Source organism: Copadichromis virginalis, linkage group LG4 (assembly GCF_057382275.1).
Source record: "Copadichromis virginalis isolate Kocher_CV1m ecotype Utaka linkage group LG4, C_Virginalis_male_GT1.1, whole genome shotgun sequence".
Lineage (NCBI taxonomy): Eukaryota > Metazoa > Chordata > Actinopteri > Cichliformes > Cichlidae > Copadichromis > Copadichromis virginalis.
The window spans coordinates 12,998,107-13,018,890 of NC_140621.1; the positions used below are offsets into that span (position 1 = coordinate 12,998,107).

Here is a 20,784-nt window from a genome sequence, read left to right on the forward strand (position 1 = left end):
GCTTGTTTGTTGCCAAAAATGGCCACTTTTTGTGTATGTTCACAAAATGCTATAAAATGTATATTTCTTAAAACATTTATCTACTTTTACCGACGTGACTCTTTAAAATAGCACCAGTCCTTTTCATCAAAATCAAAATTGTATCTAAATGTTTTACTCTTTATAGCCAGTTAGGTTATATATTACCATTAACTTTTCTGGTAAAACGGTGATAAAGTCCTAATGTTTTCATGAAACTTCCTTTTTTTCCCCATCTGAGCATCGGGGAAAAGGCCGTCTTGCAATTGTTGAGGTCACTAGTGTGTGCCCCATTTCTTCCAGGATCACTCTCTTTATAGGTTTTAGTGGACTCCTAGTACTGCGAAGTGGTTTCATGGTACAAAGGGATTGTATTCCAAGATCTGGGAGACTGTAGAAATGAGCAGTGATGCCCTTCCTACCATCTTTCCAGAAAAATAAGTGATCTGTAAGCTGTTAGGCTGACTTACAGCAGCAGCACTTTCTGCACCTGCATAAACTCCAGGACACATTTACTAACGGTGTTTGTTGCTGTATGTGCAGCTTTGAATTTTTTAATAATATATATTTTGTTAATATTTTGGCTATGGTGTCTTGTTATGAAATGTAAAAGAGTAAAAGTGTTTTTAGCAGGTGCTTCAAAGCTAAGTTTGACTGGGAAACTCAAAGCTCAATTGGCTGTATCAACAGAAATTCACTGCAGCCTATGTAATATTTCATGCGTCATAATTTATTCTACTCTATCTTGCAAATACATATTTGTGTGGCAATGTCATGCACAACACACATAACTATTAGATCCTTAAGATCAAACCCGTGTCATTGTTTTGGTCCACTGCAGTGCAGTAGTCAAAAAAAAGAATAAGTGAAGTGTCCACAGATAGCCAGGATAGAGCCCAGAGTGTTAATGTTTAAAATGTATAAAAATATTATTGATTACAATTCTTTACTGTTAATATCAACAATAAGCTTTTTATTTTGAAATTACAAGTTTAAAAAAATGCTGTTACATTTACATTTAATGCTGTTTCACTGTAATCATTTATTATAAGTATGGACACAGAATCAAGTGAACAACATTTTGAAATAAGTTTAATTGGAATTTTGTACTATGCAAAAACAAAACAACAACAACAACAACAACATATTAAACAAACACAGCCAGTGCCTTCATTTGTCCATTACATGTCAAACATAGCACTGACCCTTAGCCCCTGATCATCAGCACATGCTTTCAAAAAGAGCTCCATGTCCTTTGCAAACTGAAAAACAAAGAGGAACAAGTCCCTTGCTCCAGTGTCTTCTTCCTCTGACATGTCTCTTAAGACCCTCTGCTGGTCCCCTTGATTTAAGGACAGATATTTGGGCATTGTTACATGTGCCTTATTTTGGACAGCCCACTGCACAGCAGGACGCAGATCTTCAACAACTGCTGGCTCCTGTGTCAGGCAAATGGGGATGAAAACATAGTTATTTCTCTGTTGCAGAACAGTTTTTTAACAGTTATTCAAATGTCACTAACCATGTAATTACACTACTGTTTAAAGTGAATACTGACCTGACTGACTTCCTGGAACTTGCGCTTTTTCAGTCTGAAAATGGGCACGTGTTGTCCTTCAAGCACAGCTTTGGCTTCCTCTCTCCAGTGTGCAAATAGCTTGCCAGAGCTACGAAGAGTAAGGCCACAGTGAGGGCATGTCATTTTCATGGACTTTCCATCAGCTGCAGTTTTATTGAACACAGAGGGTAGAGCTTATGAATGTTCTAACAAAGACTCAGAAAATGGTTCAGATACCGAAGACAAAACCTTGGGGGGGGGGGAGACGGGTCTCCTCGAAGAGTTCAGCGGGGAGCAGTCCTGATAATGGTGGCTGACTTGGCATTGAAGAATGCTGACAAGACAATAAATGCCTTGCCATATCCCCACGCCGTATGATTGTAATCTTACAGACAGGGCAGTGAAAGTGTCCTGTTGTCCTACAAGGCTGCCTGCACCGGCATATCATTTTATCTGTAAGAGAAAAAAACAAACAAACAAACAGATGTAATTTAAATGTAGTTGTATAGAATGCAATCAATTTGTCTAACAATCAGATTGTACATGTTAACAAAAACATCCAAGCCAACCTCAATAATGAAAGCAAAATGGTATGGATCACAAAAGTTATGTCAAGAAAAGTGGTGAAAAGTAAATAAAAATATATTTTATAAAAACACTATTTTTGTTGCAGATGAATGCACTGAACTGTACAATATCAACAGCAACTTTTAAGTCAACAAAGATACTGCAGAAGTGCTTAAAAAAGTGCATATTTATAACTATAAAGTATATTTAATACAAACATACCTTTTAAAGGCAAAGCATTTTTTATATGCACACTTAGATGCTCCTCAATCTTTGCCCTGACAGTAGGGCTGAAAGTGGGGCACAGAGGGCAGTGAAAGAGTCCTCTGCAACACGTGTTGCATTCCTGCAATTCTGGCTTTAAGCCTGAATTCCAGATTGATGTGTGCATCTAAAACACAGAGAGAAACAGATAAACACCATATACACATTTAAGTTAAGGTTTTAGCAGAAATAACAATTTACACTTGGCATGTAATAGATTTGGGAAGAAAATTCTTGAAAAAAAAAACCCAAATATTTTAAAAGACACTTTAATCTGTGAGATATGTTTCTATTGACATATAACAGTCAATTGAACAGAGGCTAACTAAAATCTGGGCAATAAAAAAGCTGTACAGAAAAGAATGACGAATAGAAGTATTGATAAATATATAAATCTGTTTGTGATGAAATTTGCAGTGTTGACGCTAACCAAAGGTGTCACAAGTACACACGTTCCTTACTACAGTTTAGATACCTCTGTTTAGAAAGCACTGGCTCGACTTTTTAGTCAAGTCGAAGTAAGAAGTACAGGGTCTAAAATATAATTTATGTACAAAATTTTGAAGTAATCTTGCGTCCAAAGCACGCGTGCTGATTTACAAATGTAAGGATTACAAAGTACAGATACGCGTGCTAAAATGTGAGAAGTAGAAGTATAAAGAAGTATACAGTAGGCACAAAAAAGTACAGCAGTAAAGTAAAGATACCAGAAAATTCTACTTAAGTACAGTATTGAAGTATTCGTTATTTTGCATCTCTGACGCCAACAATAAATCATACTCTAATGCAAAATGTGGTTTTTGCATCTTCTCGCCCACAGAAGCCGTTAATGCAGCTCTCTTACTAAAACCAGGCCCAGGAAAAAGCATATCTGTGTGTTTCTCTGCCATGGAGCACGATGAAAAAACATTAAAATAAGGAGGAATGTTGTTGTAACGCAAAAAAAGTGGCAACATGATCATTGTAAGAAAACTAGACGATTCCTAGAATTATGAAATCACTAACGGCAAATTTATATAAGAAAGACTTAACTAACCTTTGCGATCAACTTGCAAGACTTCCAAGGTATCCATGCGTGTTTACGGCTACTGTGGAGGTCAGGTGCTTCCGGCTACTGTGGAGGTCACGTGCTTCCGGCTACTGTGGAGCTCCACAGTGGCTGCAGCCAGACCCTTCTCACTAAAACTAAACAAAGGAAAGAAGGATGGAAGGAAGGATCACATGCATTGTCACCAAGGAAAGAAGGATGGAAGGAAGGATCACAAGCATTGTCACAAAGGAAAGAAGGATGGAAGGAAGGATCACAAACTTTGTCACAAAGGAAAGAAGGATGGAAGGAAGGATCACAAGCTTTGTCACAAAGGAAAGAAGAATGGAAGGAAGGATCACAAGCTTTGTCACAAAGGAAAGAAGGATGGAAGGAAGGATCACATGCATTGTCACAAAGGAAAGAAGGATGGAAGGAAGGATGACATGCATTGTCACAAAGGAAAGAAGGATCGAAGGAAGGATCACAAGCTTTGTCACAAAGGAAAGAAGGATGGAAGGAAGGATGACATGCATTGTCACAAAGGAAAGAAGGATGGAAGGAAGGATCACATGCAATGTCACAAAGGAAAGAAGGATGGAAGGAAGGAAGGAAGGATCACAAGCTTTGTCACAAAGGAAAGAAGGATGGAAGGAAGGAAGGAAGGATCACAAGCTTTGTCACAAAGGAAAGAAGGATGGAAGGAAGGAAAGATCACAAGCTTTGTCACAAGTGCAATACTTTAATTTTCTGCTGCTCATTCCTGTGCAATATCCCATCTGCCCTCCCGTCATATTTCTTTTCAAGATTTTCTTATTTAATCACATATATTTATATTTATAGATACATATATATTCAGTCATCTTTTCTCTTTTACCATGTCTCTCTAATATTTTGCTCCTTGCTATTTTTCTATTTTCTTTATTATTTTATTTTATTTTAATATATTTTCTCCTACTGTGCATGCTGCTGAGTGACTGCTGCTCGTCAAACACATTTAATTGCAATGTTGACCCTGTGCTAACTTGCATATGACAAATAAATCTGAAAACTGAAACTAAACTAAGGAAAGAAGGATGGAAGGAAAGATCACAAGCTTTGTCACAAAGGAAAGAAGGATGGAAGGAAGGATCACAAGCTTTGTCACAAAGGAAAGAAGGATGGAAGGAAGGATCACAAGCTTTGTCACAAAGGAAAGAAGGATGGGAGGAAAGATCACAAGCTTTGTCACAAAGGAAAGAAGGATGGATGAAAGGATCACATGCATTGTCACAAAGGAAAGAAGGATGGAAGGAAGGAAGGATCACAAGCATTGTCACAAAGGAAAGAAAGATGGAAGGAAGAATCACATGCATTGTCACAAAGGAAAGAAGGATGGAAGGAAGGATCACAAACTTTGTCACAAAGGAAAGAAGGATGGAAGGAAGGATCACATGCATTGTCACAAAGGAAAGAAGGATGGAAGGAAGGATGACATGCATTGTCACAAAGGAAAGAAGGATGGAAGGAAGGATCACATGCATTGTCACAAAGGAAAGAAGGATGGAAGGAAGGATCACAAGCTTTGTCACAAAGGAAAGAAGGATGGAAGGAAGGAAAGATCACAAGCTTTGTCACAAGTGCAATACTTTAATTTTCTGCTGCTCATTCCTGTGCAATATCCCATCTGCCCTCCCGCCATATTTCTTTTCAAGATTTTCTTATTCAATCACTAATGTACATATATTTATATTTATAGATACATATATATTCAGTCATCTTTTCTCTTTTACCATGTCTCTCTAATATTTTGCTCCTTACTATTTTTCTATTTTCTTTATTGTTTTATTTTATTTTAATATATTTTCTCCTACTGTGCATGCTGCTGAGTGACTGCTGCTCGTCAAACACATTTAATTGCAATGTTGACCCTGTGCTAACTTGCATATGACAAATAAATCTGAAAACTGAAACTAAACTAAGGAAAGAAGGATGGAAGGAAAGATCACAAGCATTGTCACAAAGGAAAGAAGGATGGAAGGAAGGATCACAAGCTTTGTCACAAAGGAAAGAAGGATGGGAGGAAGGATCACATGCATTGTCACAAAGGAAAGAAGGATGGAAGGAAGGAAGGATCACAAGCATTGTCACAAAGGAAAGAAGGATGGAAGGAAGGATCACAAGCATTGTCACAAAGGAAAGAAGGATGGAAGGAAGGATCACATGCATTGTCACAAAGGAAAGAACGATGGAAGGCAGGATGACATGCAATGTCACAAAGGAAAGAAGGATGGAAGGAAGAATCACATGCATTGTCACAAAGGAAAGAAGGATGGAAGGAAGGATCACATGCATTGTCACAAAGGAAAGAACGATGGAAGGCAGGATGACATGCAATGTCACAAAGGAAAGAACGAGGGACGGAAGAATCACATGCATTGTCACAAAGGAAAGAAGGATGGAAGGAAGGATCACAAGCATTGTCACAAAGGAAAGAAGGATGGAAGGAAGGATCACATGCATTGTCACAAAGGAAAGAACGATGGAAGGCAGGATGACATGCAGTGTCACAAAGGAAAGAAGGATGGAAGGAAGAATCACATGCATTGTCACAAAGGAAAGAAGGATGGAAGGAAGAATCACATGCATTGTCACAAAGGAAAGAAGGATGGAAGGAAGGATCACATGCATTGTCACAAAGGAAAGAAGGATGGAAGGAAGGATCACAAGCATTGTCACAAAGGAAAGAAGGATGGAAGGAAGGATCACATGCATTGTCACAAAGGAAAGAACGATGGAAGGCAGGATGACATGCATTGTCACAAAGGAAAGAAGGATGGAAGGATGGATCACAAGCTTTGTCACAAAGGAAAGAAGGATGGAAGGAAGGATCACAAGCTTTGTCACAAAGGAAAGAAGGATGGAAGGAAGGATCACATGCATTGTCACAAAGGAAAGAAGGATGGAAGGATGGATCACAAGCTTTGTCACAAAGGAAAGAAGGATGGAAGGAAGGATCACAAGCTTTGTCACAAAGGAAAGAAGGATGGAAGGAAGGATCACATGCATTGTCACAAAGTAAAGAAGGATGGAAGGAAGGATCACATGCATTGTCACAAAGGAAAGAACGATGGAAGGCAGGATGACATGCAATGTCACAAAGGAAAGAAGGATGGAAGGAAGAATCACATGCATTGTCACAAAGGAAAGAACGATGGAAGGAAGGATCACATGCATTGTCACAAAGGAAAGAAGGATGGAAGGAAGGATCACATGCATTGTCACAAAGGAAAGAACGATGGAAGGCAGGATGACATGCATTGTCACAAAGGAAAGAACGATGGAAGGCAGGATGACATGCAATGTCACAAAGGAAAGAAGGATGGAAGGAAGAATCACATGCATTGTCACAAAGGAAAGAAGGATGGAAGGAAGGATCACAAGCATTGTCACAAAGGAAAGAAGGATGGAAGGAAGGATCACAAGCATTGTCACAAAGGAAAGAAGGATGGAAGGAAGGATCACATGCATTGTCACAAAGGAAAGAACGATGGAAGGCAGGATGACATGCAATGTCACAAAGAAAAGAAGGATGGAAGGAAGAATCACATGCATTGTCACAAAGGAAAGAAGGATGGAAGGAAGGATCACATGCATTGTCACAAAGGAAAGAAGGATGGAAGGAAGGATCACAAGCATTGTCACAAAGGAAAGAAGGATGGAAGGAAGGATCACAAGCATTGTCACAAAGGAAAGAAGGATGGAAGGAAGGATCACAAGCTTTGTCACAAAGGAAAGAAGGATGGAAGGAAGGAAAGATCACAAGCTTTGTCACAAGTGCAATACTTTAATTTTCTGCTGCTCATTCCTGTGCAATATCCCATCTGCCCTCCCGTCATATTTCTTTTCAAGATTTTCTTATTTAATCACTAATGTACATATATTTATATTTATAGATACATATATATTCAGTCATCTTTTCTCTTTTACCATGTCTCTCTAATATTTTGCTCCTTACTATTTTTCTATTTTCTTTATTGTTTTATTTTATTTTAATATATTTTCTCCTACTGTGCATGCTGCTGAGTGACTGCTGCTCGTCAAACACATTTAATTGCAATGTTGACCCTGTGCTAACTTGCATATGACAAATAAATCTGAAAACTGAAACTAAACTAAGGAAAGAAGGATGGAAGGAAAGATCACAAGCTTTGTCACAAAGGAAAGAAGGATGGAAGGAAGGATCACAAGCATTGTCACAAAGGAAAGAACGATGGGAGGAAAGATCACAAGCTTTGTCACAAAGGAAAGAAGGTTGGATGGAAGGATCACATGCATTGTCACAAAGGAAAGAAGGATGGAAGGAAGGATCACAAGCATTGTCACAAAGGAAAGAAGGATGGAAGGAAGGATCACAAGCATTGTCACAAAGGAAAGAAGGATGGAAGGAAGGAAGGATCACAAGCATTGTCACAAAGGAAAGAAGGATGGAAGGAAGGATCACAAGCATTGTCACAAAGGAAAGAAGGATGGAAGGAAGGATCACATGCATTGTCACAAAGGAAAGAACGATGGAAGGCAGGATGACATGCAATTTCACAAAGAAAAGAAGGATGGAAGGCAGGATGACATGCAATGTCACAAAGGAAAGAAGGATGGAAGGAAGGATCACATGCATTGTCACAAAGGAAAGAAGGATGGAAGGCAGGATGACATGCAATGTCACAAAGGAAAGAAGGATGGAAGGAAGAATCACATGCATTGTCACAAAGGAAAGAAGGATGGAAGGAAGGATCACATGCATTGTCACAAAGGAAAGAAGGATGGAAGGATGGATCACAAGCTTTGTCACAAAGGAAAGAAGGATGGAAGGAAGGATCACAAGCTTTGTCACAAGTGCAATACTTTAATTTTCTGCTGCTCATTCCTGTGCAATATCCCATCTGCCCTCCCGTCATATTTCTTTTCAAGATTTTCTTATTTAATCACATATATTTATATTTATAGATACATATATATTCAGTCATCTTTTCTCTTTTACCATGTCTCTCTAATATTTTGCTCCTTGCTATTTTTCTATTTTCTTTATTATTTTATTTTATTTTAATATATTTTCTCCTACTGTGCATGCTGCTGAGTGACTGCTGCTCGTCAAACACATTTAATTGCAATGTTGACCCTGTGCTAACTTGCATATGACAAATAAATCTGAAAACTGAAACTAAACTAAGGAAAGAAGGATGGAAGGAAAGATCACAAGCTTTGTCACAAAGGAAAGAAGGATGGAAGGAAGGATCACAAGCTTTGTCACAAAGGAAAGAAGGATGGGAGGAAGGATCACATGCATTGTCACAAAGGAAAGAAGGATGGAAGGAAGAATCACATGCATTGTCACAAAGGAAAGAAGGATGGAAGGAAGGATCACATGCATTGTCACAAAGGAAAGAAGGATGGAAGGAAGGATCACAAGCATTGTCACAAAGGAAAGAAGGATGGAAGGAAGGATCACATGCATTGTCACAAAGGAAAGAACGATGGAAGGCAGGATGACATGCATTGTCACAAAGGAAAGAAGGATGGAAGGATGGATCACAAGCTTTGTCACAAAGGAAAGAAGGATGGAAGGAAGGATCACAAGCTTTGTCACAAAGGAAAGAAGGATGGAAGGAAGGATCACATGCATTGTCACAAAGGAAAGAAGGATGGAAGGATGGATCACAAGCTTTGTCACAAAGGAAAGAAGGATGGAAGGAAGGATCACAAGCTTTGTCACAAAGGAAAGAAGGATGGAAGGAAGGATCACATGCATTGTCACAAAGCAAAGAAGGATGGAAGGAAGGATCACATGCATTGTCACAAAGGAAAGAACGATGGAAGGCAGGATGACATGCAATGTCACAAAGGAAAGAAGGATGGAAGGAAGGATCACATGCATTGTCACAAAGGAAAGAACGATGGAAGGAAGGATCACATGCATTGTCACAAAGGAAAGAAGGATGGAAGGAAGGATCACATGCATTGTCACAAAGGAAAGAACGATGGAAGGCAGGATGACATGCATTGTCACAAAGGAAAGAACGATGGAAGGCAGGATGACATGCAATGTCACAAAGGAAAGAAGGATGGAAGGAAGAATCACATGCATTGTCACAAAGGAAAGAAGGATGGAAGGAAGGATCACAAGCATTGTCACAAAGGAAAGAAGGATGGAAGGAAGGATCACAAGCATTGTCACAAAGGAAAGAAGGATGGAAGGAAGGATCACATGCATTGTCACAAAGGAAAGAACGATGGAAGGCAGGATGACATGCAATGTCACAAAGGAAAGAAGGATGGAAGGAAGAATCACATGCATTGTCACAAAGGAAAGAAGGATGGAAGGAAGGATCACATGCATTGTCACAAAGGAAAGAAGGATGGAAGGAAGGATCACAAGCATTGTCACAAAGGAAAGAAGGATGGAAGGAAGGATCACAAGCATTGTCACAAAGGAAAGAAGGATGGAAGGAAGGATCACAAGCTTTGTCACAAAGGAAAGAAGGATGGAAGGAAGGAAAGATCACAAGCTTTGTCACAAGTGCAATACTTTAATTTTCTGCTGCTCATTCCTGTGCAATATCCCATCTGCCCTCCCGTCATATTTCTTTTCAAGATTTTCTTATTTAATCACTAATGTACATATATTTATATTTATAGATACATATATATTCAGTCATCTTTTCTCTTTTACCATGTCTCTCTAATATTTTGCTCCTTACTATTTTTCTATTTTCTTTATTGTTTTATTTTATTTTAATATATTTTCTCCTACTGTGCATGCTGCTGAGTGACTGCTGCTCGTCAAACACATTTAATTGCAATGTTGACCCTGTGCTAACTTGCATATGACAAATAAATCTGAAAACTGAAACTAAACTAAGGAAAGAAGGATGGAAGGAAAGATCACAAGCTTTGTCACAAAGGAAAGAAGGATGGAAGGAAGGATCACAAGCATTGTCACAAAGGAAAGAACGATGGGAGGAAAGATCACAAGCTTTGTCACAAAGGAAAGAAGGTTGGATGGAAGGATCACATGCATTGTCACAAAGGAAAGAAGGATGGAAGGAAGGATCACAAGCATTGTCACAAAGGAAAGAAGGATGGAAGGAAGGATCACAAGCATTGTCACAAAGGAAAGAAGGATGGAAGGAAGGAAGGATCACAAGCATTGTCACAAAGGAAAGAAGGATGGAAGGAAGGATCACAAGCATTGTCACAAAGGAAAGAAGGATGGAAGGAAGGATCACATGCATTGTCACAAAGGAAAGAACGATGGAAGGCAGGATGACATGCAATGTCACAAAGAAAAGAAGGATGGAAGGCAGGATGACATGCAATGTCACAAAGGAAAGAAGGATGGAAGGAAGGATCACATGCATTGTCACAAAGGAAAGAAGGATGGAAGGCAGGATGACATGCAATGTCACAAAGGAAAGAAGGATGGAAGGAAGAATCACATGCATTGTCACAAAGGAAAGAAGGATGGAAGGAAGGATCACATGCATTGTCACAAAGGAAAGAAGGATGGAAGGATGGATCACAAGCTTTGTCACAAAGGAAAGAAGGATGGAAGGATGGATCACAAGCTTTGTCACAAAGGAAAGAAGGATGGAAGGAAGGATCACAAGCTTTGTCACAAAGGAAAGAAGGATGGAAGGAAGGATCACATGCATTGTCACAAAGGAAAGAAGGATGGAAGGATGGATCACAAGCTATGTCACAAAGGAAAGAAGGATGGAAGGAAGGATCACAAGCTTTGTCACAAAGGAAAGAAGGATGGAAGGAAGGATCACAAGCTTTGTCACAAAGGAAAGAAGGATGGAAGGAAGGATCACAAGCATTGTCACAAAGGAAAGAAGGATGGAAGGAAGAATCACATGCATTGTCAGAAAGGAAAGAAGGATGGAAGGAAGGATCACATGCATTGTCACAAAGGAAAGAAGGATGGAAGGAAGGATCACATGCATTGTCACAAAGGAAAGAAGGATGGAAGGAAGGATCACAAGCATTGTCACAAAGGAAAGAAGGATGGAAGGAAGGATCACAAGGATTGTCACAAAGGAAAGAAGGATGGAAGGAAGGATCACAAGCTTTGTCACAAAGGAAAGAAGGATGGAAGGAAGGAAAGATCACAAGCTTTGTCACAAGTGCAATACTTTAATTTTCTGCTGCTCATTCCTGTGCAATATCCCATCTGCCCTCCCGTCATATTTCTTTTCAAGATTTTCTTATTTAATCACTAATGTACATATATTTATATTTATAGATACATATATATTCAGTCATCTTTTCTCTTTTACCATGTCTCTCTAATATTTTGCTCCTTGCTATTTTTCTATTTTCTTTATTATTTTATTTTATTTTAATATATTTTCTCCTACTGTGCATGCTGCTGAGTGACTGCTGCTCGTCAAACATATTTTAATTGCAATGTTGACCCTGTGCTAACTTGCATATGACAAATAAATCTGAAAACTAAAACTAAACTAAGGAAAGAAGAATGGAAGGAAGGATCACAAGCTTTGTCACAAAGGAAAGAAGGATGGAAGGAAGGATCACATGCATTGTCACAAAGGAAAGAACGATGGAAGGCAGGATCACATGCATTGTCACAAAGGAAAGAAGGATGGAAGGAAGGATCACATGCATTGTCACAAAGGAAAGAACGATGGAAGGAAGGATCACAAGCATTGTCACAAAGGAAAGAAGGATGGAAGGAAGGATCACATGCATTGTCACAAAGGAAAGAACGATGGAAGGCAGGATGACATGCATTGTCACAAAGGAAAGAAGGATGGAAGGAAGAATCACATGCATTGTCACAAAGGAAAGAAGGATGGAAGGAAGAATCACATGCATTGTCACAAAGGAAAGAAGGATGGAAGGAAGGATCACAAGCTTTGTCACAAGTGCAATACTTTAATTTTCTGCTGCTCATTCCTGTGCAATATCCCATCTGCCCTCCCGTCATATTTCTTTTCAAGATTTTCTTATTTAATCACATATATTTATATTTATAGATACATATATATTCAGTCATCTTTTCTCTTTTACCATGTCTCTCTAATATTTTGCTCCTTGCTATTTTTCTATTTTCTTTATTATTTTATTTTATTTTAATATATTTTCTCCTACTGTGCATGCTGCTGAGTGACTGCTGCTCGTCAAACACATTTAATTGCAATGTTGACCCTGTGCTAACTTGCATATGACAAATAAATCTGAAAACTAAAACTAAACTAAGGAAAGAAGGATGGAAGGAAGGATCACAAGCTTTGTCACAAAGGAAAGAAGGATGGAAGGAAGGATCACATGCATTGTCACAAAGGAAAGAACGATGGAAGGCAGGATCACATGCATTGTCACAAAGGAAAGAAGGATGGAAGGACGGATCACATGCATTGTCACAAAGGAAAGAACGATGGAAGGAAGGATCACAAGCATTGTCACAAAGGAAAGAAGGATGGAAGGAAGGATCACATGCATTGTCACAAAGGAAAGAACGATGGAAGGCAGGATGACATGCATTGTCACAAAGGAAAGAAGGATGGAAGGAAGAATCACATGCATTGTCACAAAGGAAAGAAGGATGGAAGGAAGAATCACATGCATTGTCAGAAAGGAAAGAAGGATGGAAGGAAGGATCACATGCATTGTCACAAAGGAAAGAAGGATGGAAGGAAGGATCACATGCATTGTCACAAAGGAAAGAAGGATGGAAGGAAGGATCACAAGCATTGTCACAAAGGAAAGAAGGATGGAAGGAAGGATCACAAGCATTGTCACAAAGGAAAGAAGGATGGAAGGAAGGATCACAAGCTTTGTCACAAAGGAAAGAAGGATGGAAGGAAGGAAAGATCACAAGCTTTGTCACAAGTGCAATACTTTAATTTTCTGCTGCTCATTCCTGTGCAATATCCCATCTGCCCTCCCGTCATATTTCTTTTCAAGATTTTCTTATTTAATCACTAATGTACATATATTTATATTTATAGATACATATATATTCAGTCATCTTTTCTCTTTTACCATGTCTCTCTAATATTTTGCTCCTTGCTATTTTTCTATTTTCTTTATTATTTTATTTTATTTTAATATATTTTCTCCTACTGTGCATGCTGCTGAGTGACTGCTGCTCGTCAAACATATTTTAATTGCAATGTTGACCCTGTGCTAACTTGCATATGACAAATAAATCTGAAAACTAAAACTAAACTAAGGAAAGAAGAATGGAAGGAAGGATCACAAGCTTTGTCACAAAGGAAAGAAGGATGGAAGGAAGGATCACATGCATTGTCACAAAGGAAAGAACGATGGAAGGCAGGATCACATGCATTGTCACAAAGGAAAGAAGGATGGAAGGAAGGATCACATGCATTGTCACAAAGGAAAGAACGATGGAAGGAAGGATCACAAGCATTGTCACAAAGGAAAGAAGGATGGAAGGAAGGATCACATGCATTGTCACAAAGGAAAGAACGATGGAAGGCAGGATGACATGCATTGTCACAAAGGAAAGAAGGATGGAAGGAAGAATCACATGCATTGTCACAAAGGAAAGAAGGATGGAAGGAAGAATCACATGCATTGTCACAAAGGAAAGAAGGATGGAAGGAAGGATCACAAGCTTTGTCACAAGTGCAATACTTTAATTTTCTGCTGCTCATTCCTGTGCAATATCCCATCTGCCCTCCCGTCATATTTCTTTTCAAGATTTTCTTATTTAATCACATATATTTATATTTATAGATACATATATATTCAGTCATCTTTTCTCTTTTACCATGTCTCTCTAATATTTTGCTCCTTGCTATTTTTCTATTTTCTTTATTATTTTATTTTATTTTAATATATTTTCTCCTACTGTGCATGCTGCTGAGTGACTGCTGCTCGTCAAACACATTTAATTGCAATGTTGACCCTGTGCTAACTTGCATATGACAAATAAATCTGAAAACTAAAACTAAACTAAGGAAAGAAGGATGGAAGGAAGGATCACAAGCTTTGTCACAAAGGAAAGAAGGATGGAAGGAAGGATCACATGCATTGTCACAAAGGAAAGAACGATGGAAGGCAGGATCACATGCATTGTCAGAAAGGAAAGAAGGATGGAAGGACGGATCACATGCATTGTCACAAAGGAAAGAACGATGGAAGGAAGGATCACAAGCATTGTCACAAAGGAAAGAAGGATGGAAGGAAGGATCACATGCATTGTCACAAAGGAAAGAACGATGGAAGGCAGGATGACATGCATTGTCACAAAGGAAAGAAGGATGGAAGGAAGAATCACATGCATTGTCACAAAGGAAAGAAGGATGGAAGGAAGAATCACATGCATTGTCACAAAGGAAAGAAGGATGGAAGGAAGGATCACAAGCTTTGTCACAAGTGCAATACTTTAATTTTCTGCTGCTCATTCCTGTGCAATATCCCATCTGCCCTCCCGTCATATTTCTTTTCAAGATTTTCCTATTTAATCACATATATTTATATTTATAGATACATATATATTCAGTCATCTTTTCTCTTTTACCATGTCTCTCTAATATTTTGCTCCTTGCTATTTTTCTATTTTCTTTATTATTTTATTTTATTTTAATATATTTTCTCCTACTGTGCATGCTGCTGAGTGACTGCTGCTCGTCAAACACATTTAATTGCAATGTTGACCCTGTGCTAACTTGCATATGACAAATAAATCTGAAAACTGAAACTAAACTAAGGAAAGAAGGATGGAAGGAAAGATCACAAGCTTTGTCACAAAGGAAAGAAGGATGGAAGGAAGGATCACAAGCTTTGTCACAAAGGAAAGAAGGATGGGAGGAAGGATCACATGCATTGTCACAAAGGAAAGAAGGATGGAAGGAAGGAAGGATCACAAGCATTGTCACAAAGGAAAGAAGGATGGAAGGAAGGATCACAAGCATTGTCACAAAGGAAAGAAGGATGGAAGGAAGGATCACATGCATTGTCACAAAGGAAAGAACGATGGAAGGCAGGATGACATGCAATGTCACAAAGGAAAGAAGGATGGAAGGAAGAATCACATGCATTGTCACAAAGGAAAGAACGATGGAAGGAAGGATCACAAGCATTGTCACAAAGGAAAGAAGGATGGAAGGAAGGATCACAAGCTTTGTCACAAAGGAAAGAAGGATGGAAGGAAGGAAAGATCACAAGCTTTGTCACAAGTGCAATACTTTAATTTTCTGCTGCTCATTCCTGTGCAATATCCCATCTGCCCTCCCGTCATATTTCTTTTCAAGATTTTCTTATTTAATCACTAATGTACATATATTTATATTTATAGATACATATATATTCAGTCATCTTTTCTCTTTTACCATGTCTCTCTAATATTTTGCTCCTTGCTATTTTTCTATTTTCTTTATTATTTTATTTTATTTTAATATATTTTCTCCTACTGTGCATGCTGCTGAGTGACTGCTGCTCGTCAAACATGTTGGTCAGTCACAGGAGCTCGTTCAGTGAGAGACTGAGATTACCGAAAAGCACCACTGAACGACACAGGAAATCATTCCTGCCTGTGGCCATCTCCCTGTACAACGCATCCACTTAACACACTGTTTGCTGCTACAACTACACATGTTTCTTTTCCAAATATTTATTTATAAGTGACTTATGTATGTATGTATGTATATATATGTATATATTGTACTATTCTTAGTTAGCGTATTGTCTGTCTTGTCTTAATGTTGGTTTAAAATGGAGCACTGTAACAAAAAATAATTTCCCCCAGGGATCAATAAAGTATTCTGATTCTGATTCTGATTCTGATTCAAACACATTTAATTGCAATGTTGACCCTGTGCTAACTTGCATATGACAAATAAATCTGAAAACTAAAACCAAGAGCACCTGGCTGCAGCCACTGTCCACTGTGGAGCTCCACAGTAACCGGAAACACGTGACCTCCACAGTAACCGGAAACACGTGACCTCCACACTAGCCGTAAACACGTAACTTCGGTTAAATCGACTTTGACAGCGAAAACTAAATTGCGTTTTTGTTACTATAAAATGGTTTTAAGTGTGGGTTTTTTTTTAACACTCTGGGTTTGTTCAAAAAAAATTCACCATCCCCTAAATTGTTCGTGGCCAAAAGTGACACTTGCTGTTTCGCTGATTTATTATTATTTTTACAGTACATCGTGTTGTGCGTTCTGATTGCTGTAGACCATTGTCAATCAATCTAGTCCAGTGTCTCCTGTACAGGAGCGGTCCCTAATAGGCCCACGGACCGAGTCCTTTGGTACCGTTCCGCGAGGGTTGATCCTCCGGTGTGAAATGTATGGTTGTAGTTGTGTGTCTTATTTTGAAAGAACTATTTACGCGTTACCATAGCGACCAGAGAGCGTTAAGAAGCAGAGAGGAGGATGTCACTGTCATTGTTGTTGGCGCACAGCTCAAGTCACGTTTATTATTATATTTACAAAATACCACAGTTTCTTTTTTTTATTCTTTTGTTGTATTTATCCGCGACACCTTAAAGGTAGTTCCCTGAAAATATTGTCTGACATTAAAGTGGTCTGTGGTGCAAAAAAGGTTGGGGACTCCCGCTGTACAGTACAGAATGCGTTTAGCTTGTCGAATTTACATAAATCTTCGATCGCTAGCAGTGTAACTCTGAAGTGCTGTACTGTACGTTTGGAAGTTTTCTCCCAAACAAACACAACAATGCCGACGAAACGTTTTGCACCCTCAAATGCACCTTTAGGTTTCATTCCATAATACTGGACTTGTGTTTCTACAAAGGTTTGAACTCTAAGAGTGTTTAAACAAAGAGAAAAGTGTGAAAATGTTCATTCCTGTCTGAGAAAAGTGTATAAAGCATGTAGTGAGGGGTTTTACAGTCTTAACATCTGTAATAATTGTAAAAAATAAAGTTGGCTATGGATTTCACCTACCGCGGGTTATTTTTTGAACGTAACACCAGCGATAAACGAGGCACCGCTGTATTATTAATAGTAGTGTCTGGGACATCTAATTGATTAACATCAACATTGATTATTATGCACTATTATTTTTGTTCAAGGAGAGCCAAAAATATACAACTCTCTCTCAGCTTGTTTGTTGCCAAAAATGGCCACTTTTTGTGTATGTTCACAAAATGCTATAAAATGTATATTTCTTAAAACATTTATCTACTTTTACCGACGTGACTCTTTAAAATAGCACCAGTCCTTTTCATCAAAATCAAAATTGTATCTAAATGTTTTACTCTTTATAGCCAGTTAGGTTATATATTACCATTAACTTTTCTGGTAAAACGGTGATAAAGTCCTAATGTTTTCATGAAACTTCCTTTTTTTCCCCATCTGAGCATCGGGGAAAAGGCCGTCTTGCAATTGTTGAGGTCACTAGTGTGTGCCCCATTTCTTCCAGGATCACTCTCTTTATAGGTTTTAGTGGACTCCTAGTACTGCGAAGTGGTTTCATGGTACAAAGGGATTGTATTCCAAGATCTGGGAGACTGTAGAAATGAGCAGTGATGCCCTTCCTACCATCTTTCCAGAAAAATAAGTGATCTGTAAGCTGTTAGGCTGACTTACAGCAGCAGCACTTTCTGCACCTGCATAAACTCCAGGACACATTTACTAACGGTGTTTGTTGCTGTATGTGCAGCTTTGAATTTTTTAATAATATATATTTTGTTAATATTTTGGCTATGGTGTCTTGTTATGAAATGTAAAAGAGTAAAAGTGTTTTTAGCAGGTGCTTCAAAGCTAAGTTTGACTGGGAAACTCAAAGCTCAATTGGCTGTATCAACAGAAATTCACTGCAGCCTATGTAATATTTCATGCGTCATAATTTATTCTACTCTATCTTGCAAATACATATTTGTGTGGCAATGTCATGCACAACACACATAACTATTAGATCCTTTTTTTTTTTTTTTTTTTTTTTTTAATAAATAGGACAGGGGGAATGAATGAGAGAGAGAGGGGGAGAGAAAGAAAGAAAACCAAAGGGGAGAAGAGACGGTGAGAAGGGGGGGGAAGAGAGAGAAAAAAAAAAAAAAAAACAAACTCCTGGGTCACCTGTATGGAGAAAAAAAAAAAAAAAACAAACAAACAAAAACAAACAGAGGAGACAGCAAACAACAAAGAGCAACATAATAATAGAGAAAACAAAGCACCATCACAATAAACTAGCTAGTCATAGATATCAGTATTTACTAAGTAATAAACGATATTGTGCAGCACGCAAGATAGACAGCGCACAGTGTGCTTTGAGGCAGCAGCCAAGAAAGCTTTAGTCCGCGTCTGTGAATACCCATGTGTGCATACCTGTGTGGATCAGCATGCTTGCATTCCAAAGGTTTCTCCATGTAATGATCTGCTAGGGAGTGTGGGGGGGCCACAGCCCCGTCCTCCAGGGTGTGAAGCGGGTATGGAGGAGATCAAAACTCCAGACATCCAGAGGCCCCCAGAACACAAGAGACCATGGAAGACCAACAGAGGGGCAGCCGCGCCACTGTCCCAGTAAGAGCTGAGGAGAGTCCCAGATGAGGGCTCGCCCAGCAGCCGCGGAGCAGAAGTCAAGGGGAGTTGCAGTGACGCGCCCGTGAGCTCCGCCGGCCCCCAGCCGCGCCTGAGTGACCGAGCCCTAGGCCGAGAGGCCGGGGGCACCCCACCTCCAAAGGGGCCCGAGCGAGCCCCAGGCCCCAGGCCCCGACAAGCGGCCGCCAAGGAGTGAGCCGGTGTGTACCCGGACGCCCACCCCCAGACACAAAGAACCACCAATACACCGACACCTGAGGGAGTCCGCCACCGGCAGGGGAAGTGGTGGTGGGTGGAGATAGGCCTCCAAACCTTGGAGGGCCTGAGGTGTCCCCAGAGAGGTGGCGTCTGATACCCAACCTGACATATAGACACAGACATACAGGCACACACAGACACAAACATCCATTCCCACCCTCATGCTCTCATATGCACTCACTCCACACTCAACCAACGTGGAGACAGACATAAAGAGACGCTGTACACACAATCACACTCCCCAAGCGTACTCTACAAACCGGGTCTAGGTACCCTTGCCCCTGGAGGGGGGAATTGCACCCAGACCCAGGTGGTGTTACCCTTTTCCCTGCGGTGGGGAGAGGCAGACCACCCCGACTCCGCAGCAGCAGGGAGGCCCCACACCCCAGACCGCAGTCGGACGGCCAACTCCTCCTACTAGCCCTCCCGCTCCAGCAGGCCGCAGAGAATGGGGGTGGGAGAAGACTCCAAACCTCCCTCCACCCGCTCATTGTAGTGTTGATGCATATGTGTTCTAAGGTGCAATTAAAACCCAGGAGGGCATGGAGCTACCTGCCAAGGAGCAGCAGGTAAGCGCATAGTCCCTCCTGCTAACCCTCAATGACTAAGTGTATTTAAAATTGAGAGGTGGGCAACGACGTCAGGGGTGAGGTATACACCCTGATGGTGATTTGGACTCCGTGATTGTGCCCACCCCCAAGATCCTATATGTATGTGTAATGAGAGTGTGAATAATGTGAATGTCTAAGTTGTGGGATAACATTGAGGCAGAGGCAGCCAGAAGGGGACGGGGGGGGGGGGGGGGGGGTAGCCTCCTCTGCACCCTGGTGACATACCCCCACTCCAAGGCCCTGCATGTGTGGGTGGTTGTGGAGGAGCGGGAAGAGGGAGGCAGCTGGAGATGGGGAGGGAAGGAAGGGAGGGGCAGGTAACCCCTCCCTGGGGCCAGCTCCCCCGCTGACCCCAGTAGGCACTCCCACCCTCCGCGACCCGCCAGGGAAGGGGGGCCCAGGCCCATCAGACCGGGGCCCAGTGCAGTAGCGCCCCCCGGCTCCACAGAGCCCTGGACAGTCCACCCAACCCCACCACAGAGAAAACTGCACCCGCCCCACCAACCACACATCTTCCAGACTACATAAGACGGTAAACGCCCAGGCTGAGATCTTCCTCCACCTCTCCTGTATCTCCCCCTCCTGCAGAGAGTTCCTGAGAGAAGAAAGCTCCTGCAAGATGTGACCATCCCCCCCACCAGTTGAAGAGCCCCCTATTAGATCCTTAAGATCAAACCCGTGTCATTGTTTTGGTCCACTGCAGTGCAGTAGTCAAAAAAAAGAATAAGTGAAGTGTCCACAGATAGCCAGGATAGAGCCCAGAGTGTTAATGTTTAAAATGTATAAAAATATTATTGATTACAATTCTTTACTGTTAATATCAACAATAAGCTTTTTATTTTGAAATTACAAGTTTAAAAAAATGCTGTTACATTTACATTTAATGCTGTTTCACTGTAATCATTTATTATAAGTATGGACACAGAATCAAGTGAAC

At 40.2% G+C, this 20,784-nt stretch overlaps 1 long non-coding RNA gene across 2 annotated transcripts; it reads right to left on the minus strand.

The window, feature by feature from the left end:
• Positions 1 to 1,093: 1,093 nt before the first annotated feature.
• On the minus strand, positions 1,094 to 2,596 carry LOC146710976 (uncharacterized). Of its 2 annotated transcripts, XR_014920066.1 has the most exons (4): positions 2,366 to 2,596; positions 1,814 to 2,029; positions 1,577 to 1,685; positions 1,094 to 1,457 (listed from the first exon to the last, which is right to left on the minus strand). It is a non-coding gene; the product is annotated as an uncharacterized LOC146710976 (long non-coding RNA). The 2 variants fall into 2 exon arrangements; XR_014920065.1 differs by having other exon boundaries at positions 1,577 to 2,029.
• Positions 2,597 to 20,784: the final 18,188 nt, after the last annotated feature.